Raw genomic sequence first — 6,203 nt, 5'->3', positions numbered from 1 at the left:
CCAAAGGTAGAACGTTATATAGTCTGTTATACAAATATTGTTGGCCAAATTTCATTTTTCCATGGGTTCTGTATGAGTACGGGCATGAAGTTAGAGGCCTACAGTCTTTGCCTTTGACTGCCTGCTTTTGTGAATCTGTGTTTGTATCCATCTCCATTCAGCCTGTTTATCTGCCTACATGTGTGTATGCCAGCTTATGTGCAGCCCAAAAGTGCCAGGTCTGGGCGTCCCCTTGCTGACCAGTAGTACTTGATAGTTGTCACCAAGAGTGAATAGTATGTATCTTATGAGTCTAAGATTCCTGGAATTCTTTATAAATACCTGGCTTCTTATTACCCTTCTATCTTGAAATCTGATCAAGACCCTCAGATGGTGTAACCCACCACACCACATTTCTCCACATTTGTTTTTATACAGAAATTTTGAATAGCATTTTAAAGATCAAGGCACTATGCAAATGTTTTTATTTGAGGCATGTAGATGAAATTGTACTTTTGGATGTTTCAAAATATTTCTAGTAAAATGAGACTCATGGATACGATACAGTCAGGAAATATGTAAATGAAAATCATGACAGCAGTTTTTCTTACAACATCTTTTTCTAAAGGCTTCTTTCCTGACCATGCAGCTGCTTGTCTAACATGTGTCTGACCTCCTTGCCAGCAAAAATCACATGACTTTCTCCCTTCTCATCTCTGTTCTATTTCCTCTCTGGATAGCTGTTAAAGTTTCACCTTGCCTGTCCTATGTATTTTTGCTTCAATCTCTAACTTTTTAATCTCTAAAACTATTCCTGATTTCCCTTTTAAGTCCATTTTAAAATTATTATATTAATGGCAAAAAGGAATTAGTAGATCTTGATTTTTTCTGTATCATCAGTGAACCATAAAACAATGCTATAATTCTGGTCACATATTTGTTGACATGTACAGAGACATTAACTTAACATCTCTAAGTCTAAAGTAGACACACTCTATTTTCTTCTCTTACTTTGGGTCTATAAGCTGTTTTACCAATACTCTGCTTCCCTGGGAACAAAAAGACTGTTTTTTAAATAATTCTTCCTTGCATGTTTTTTTCCATGTTTGTGGCTGATCAATAGCTCCATAGAGGAAGATAGATAGTTCTAAGTTAACTTCCTGTATTGTATCCAGGTTTCCAGGTGTAGTATTCTCTCTCTCTCTCTCTCTCTCTCTCTCTCTCTCTCTCTCTCTCTCTCTCTCTCTCTCTCTTTCAAGTCAAACCTTTTACAGAAAAAAAAATCACATTTTTTTCTTACAGTAAAACATTGGTATAAATATTTTTACACAGTCTGTTAATATTTTCAGTGGAATAAAACAAACAATATGTGTCTCAACTCTTCTCACATTTTTGAAAAAGCATCTCTATACTTTTGAAAGTAGGTCAAGGGGCCAGAGATGGATCAGTGGTTAAAGTGCTTGCTGTTTAATCATGGCTGGAGTTCAGATCTCAGGACACACTGAAAGCACAAACCTCTGTAACTGCAGCTACAAATGAATTCTTCCTATTGTTTTCTAGGGAGGAGTTCAGGGCTTGTGTTACTGCTAAGACTGTAACTCAAATAGTGATGTATAGAAAGATATATCCTATTGACAATGGTGAGATTCTATTTATTCTCTTAGGGTAATGTACTGATCATTGGTGAACTGGTACCAGTTTCACAAATTTCCTCCAATATTGAAACACTGAACCATTCTACCCTTCATTCACTCTGAAAGGAAGGTCCTCAGGAGGAAATGCAACTCAAAATGGCTCTAAATGGCCCCTGAAACTGATCAGATTCACTAGGCTTCTTTGCTGCCAGAGAGCAATAAAAGCTGAGAGACCCTCTCAGATGAAAGTAAGCTGAGCAACAAAGAAGACTCTCAGAAGATCCAACCTCATACAAGCTGTCTGGAAGAAGTTTAGACCAACTGAAGCACCTGGAAAGGACATTCTCCACCCTGTTAAGCCATCTACAGGTTCCCAGCTTTTTGAGCTGTCATCCATGCTGGGTGGGCTTTGGTAATGCAGCTGTCTTTGAGTCATTTCTGCTTTAGTAAGCAACCCCTCACCCATATTCCTACAAATAACCCTATTAAAACTTATTGATTCAACAACAAGGACTTTGGAGGTATGTGCATTTTGGTCTGCCCTGGGTTCCTTATCCAAGGAAGAAAGAGTTTTGTCACACAACAGTACCTACTAGGTTTTAAAACTAAAATTCTATTTATTCTTTGTAATTAGCGAGCATATTATGAGAAGATATTTTGAACTGACATTTTGTTTTCTATAATTGACCACAATGGGACAGTTTCCTAAAAGACAAATGTACTAGTCAGGACCAGCTGCTGCTGATGGTGTTGAGATGATTTAGGTAACCCTGTGCTCTGATGAAGGGAACTGAGATACATATCAATTCATTCAAACTTCCCACTCGGGCAAGGGAGCACTCTGAAATTCTGGACCCAGTTTTGGTTGGGGAGGGCTTCCACCATCCAGAAAAATCGATTTGTGTTCTTTCAGGTGACATAATAACCAGCTATGGAACCTTGAAGGCTGTGACTAGGGGCAACCCCCTGAGTTAGACGTCATTCATGAGGTTGCCTCCGATGTGTTAGCTGCCAGGTTTAGGCTTGGTGTCTTAATAGGGATTTACTAGGACGATTAGTCTGATTTTGAAATTTTGGGTAGCTAATTATCTCCATTCTTTGACTGACCCTGACATACAAAGTCAACTCTGTTGGGAAGAGCTCTCCTGAGCCTAATAGGTTTCTGACCTTGAACCAACCAATTATTGGAAGAAGTGGTTGTTTTACATCAGGACGAACAACCCAAGAGTGCCAACCCAGAGCCAGACATATGGTTCTTGGAAACCAGAAAGTCCGGTATTGTCAAAAAGCAATCCCAGCAGTTCTCCATGTGGCAACCTAAACAGCCTGGGGTAGAGATGAAGCCTGAAGCTTCAGGAAAAACTTGAAAATGGAAATACCAGGATGGAAGTGGGACAGAGATAGAGTCTGAAGTTTTGGGACAAAGTCCAAAAAGGAAATGCGAGGATGGAACAGAGATGGTATTTAAAGAACCTGGCAAGGCTTCAAAGAAGACCCCTCAGGAGCATCAAGACCTAGAGCTTCAGAGAGACCAGCCAGGCAAGGATCAGGTACAGAAACCCCAGGAAGAGAGTCCAAGACAACTAAAACCCCTAGAGGGTACCAAAGGTCCTCCTGAGCAGGCTGTAACTGAGAGGAAACTTGCTGATGGTCACAAGGATTGCAAGGGCCCCTATTCCATCAGGGAGGAAAACGAACAAAGCTCCCCAAAGGAAAGTCACAATGGAAGGTTACTTCAACACCTTAAACATGAAGATCATGTGAGGTCAGATCCACACAGACCTCACCCAATCCTTTAAAACACCTACAAAATCAAAGTGGGCGTGTCAGGGCACAGTTATGGATCAGAAACAATGCAGAGAGATACAGAACCATCTACACCAGACGAGAGAGAGAGGAGGTGTTCAGAGGAGAAATCTGTTACACAAAAGAAAGGTGATGTGTACCATGAAGGAAAAAGGGGGAACAGCTTGGAGCCTGATTTACTGGGAACAGCTGCTCTAATCATCCTGGATAGTAGCAGAGGCAATAGGTTACTCCCCAACAAGATGGGAGTACTTGCAGCAGAAAAAAAGCCTCTCACCAACCAAAAAAAAAAAAAAAGAGAGAGAAGAGAAGTGGATCAAAATTTTCATGTTACAGAGGACATGGAGAAGGAAATTAAGAGTGCACTGGGTCCAGAGCTCCAAAAGGAAATCCTAAGTAGGGGATTCAAGTTGCAAATCACCTCGAGAACAGTCAGTGGCTCAATGATGAGGTCATCAATTTCTATATGAACCTTCTGGTTGAAAACCAAGGCTACCCAGCTCTTCATGTGTTTAGCACTTTCTTTTACCCCAAGTTAAAGCATAGCGGTTACAGTTCTGTGAAATGACGGACTCGAGGAATCAATCCATTTGACAAAGAACTTATCTTGGTGCCTATTCACTGGAAGATACATTGGAGCCTGGTGGCAATCGATTCAATGGGACAGACAGGGAAGAATATCTGTGAGGCCATCTTCCAATATTTACAAAATGAGAGCAAGACATGAAGAAACATCCATCTAGCTGGACCCTTTGGAGTGGAAGCAATACAGCATAACGTCAGAAGAGATTTCTCAGCAACTGAATGGGAGTGGCTGTGGGATGTTCACCTGTAAATATGCAGATTACATTGCTAGAGACCAACCTGTCACCTTCTCTCTACAGCACGTGCCCATCTTCAGGAAGAGGGTGGTATGGGCAATCCTGTACAGTAACTTACCATAACAACATCCACCTGATTGATGTGGTCACCACCCCTGTATTTTTCTATTGATGTTTCTAATATATCTCAAGTAGGATGAGTTGAAGAGATTTAAAACAGGTACTGAGCTGTCTGACCGGATGAAGCCCACTCTCTTTAATATAGTCATAACTTGGGATGTCAGACTGCTGCCCTAATACCATCTCTAAGATGCATGCAACGACTGCAGGCTTAGACACTGCTATTGTCCAACTCACAGGAGACCATGTGTTCAAGAAATACTGTTTTAATGCTGGATTTGTCAATGAAAGGTTTTTTTTTGTCTTGTTTTGTTGTTTTTTATTTGTGTTTTGTTTTTTGTTGTCTTTTGATTGTGATTTGGTTTTGTTTTCTGATTTTTGTTTTCTAGTTTGTGTTTTTTTGTTGTTTTTTGTTTATTTTGTTTTTAGTTTGTTGCTTTTTGTTTGGGTTTTGTTTTTTGTTGTTTTGTTTTATGTTTGTGTTTTTGTTGTTTTTTGTTTGACTTTTTGTTGTTTTTGTTTGGGTTTTGGGTTTTGTTTTTTGTTGTAGTTTTGTTTTTGGTCTTGTTTTTATTCTAAGTTTTGTTATTTGTGCTGGTTTTGTTTTTTGGTTTTTTTGTGTTTTTTGTTTTTTGTTTTGTTTGTGTCCTTGTTTTTTTGTTGTTTGTTGTTTTGCTTGTTTGTGTTTTGGTTTTTCTTTTTTTGTTGCTTTTTTGTTTGTGTTTTTGGTTCTGTTTTTGTTTTTTGTTTGTTTTCATGTTTTTGTTTTATTGTGTTTTGTTTTTGTCTTCCTGACCCCACCACAGTGATTATTTTCTTGACTCATTTGCAAACCTTGGCCATTATCATTTTCCAATCCTCTTGTCCTTGTTCAAACTGTCTATTTCCCAAAGAAACGTCCATCCTAGTGCCATTCTCTGCTGAAGATGAGAAGGGACATCAGCAGGAAGAGGCAGAAGCTGTTCACTAGCATCTCTAATGCTGGGGTTGGATGCTATTAAATTAATGTTGGGGGTAGTGGTGGGTTTTCTTTTTTTTGGTTTTTTGTTTTTATTCTTGAAAATCGTATATGAAATGAAAATGAGTTGCACAGATCAGTGCTGTTCTGAACCTCTGTACTCTACTGGAATTGTACAGGATATAGAACTATGACCAAACTTCTGACTGTACTCCAGGACCATTAAGAAAAGCACCACGGTCATTTAAAGACTATTCTTTCCCAGAACTGCCTTAGTTTTGAAAGTTGATTTGAAGTAACTATAATGACAAATGTCCATTTTTATTTCAGATCTCACTGAATAAAAACTCCATCTAGGGCTGTATTGAATTGTTTTTTTTTTAAATTCTATTCAATTAATATTTTTATTCTTAAATAGTTTTGGTATATATTAAGATGAAATTGACATTTTTTTCTCATTAGATTAACATTCCCACTGTGGAAGTTGGGGATTTGGTATTTAGGGTTTATACTGCCAGTTTTAAAATAACCTATTTTACATGTGATAGTTTGCATTTAATTTTCTATTCATTATCTTTTGGTTGTGTTTATGTAATTTTTACTTAATAAAGTTTAAAGTTATTTAAACATTTCACAAGTTCTGGTATCTCCTGTTTCTTTTATGGCATAGTAATAAAACCTGGATGGTGAGGTGAAACCTGAAAGGCAGGCACTGAGGGCTTAACTCACTAGCTTAAGCCTCAGATACATTGTTCATATCTGTGATTGTTATTTTGTTCTGGGCATCAGCAATGGAGTTAGAATTTTCCAGAGAGCATCAACTCCTTTATCTTGGGTTATAGAGGGAGGGTATATGTGGAGTTTAGTTGAGCAGTGTTCAGCTGA

The 6,203-nt window shown here is 38.5% G+C and overlaps 1 pseudogene; it reads left to right on the top strand.

Moving 5' to 3' along the window:
* Positions 1-2,920: 2,920 nt before the first annotated feature.
* Positions 2,921-4,363, top strand: LOC114610134 (annotated as a pseudogene).
* Positions 4,364-6,203: the final 1,840 nt, after the last annotated feature.

This window comes from Grammomys surdaster, unplaced genomic scaffold (assembly GCF_004785775.1).
Source record: "Grammomys surdaster isolate TR1022 unplaced genomic scaffold, NIH_TR_1.0 126029, whole genome shotgun sequence".
Classification (NCBI taxonomy): Eukaryota; Metazoa; Chordata; class Mammalia; order Rodentia; family Muridae; genus Grammomys; species Grammomys surdaster.
Note: the sequence above shows the minus strand (reverse complement) of the source record. Positions and strands in the feature narration are given on the sequence as shown.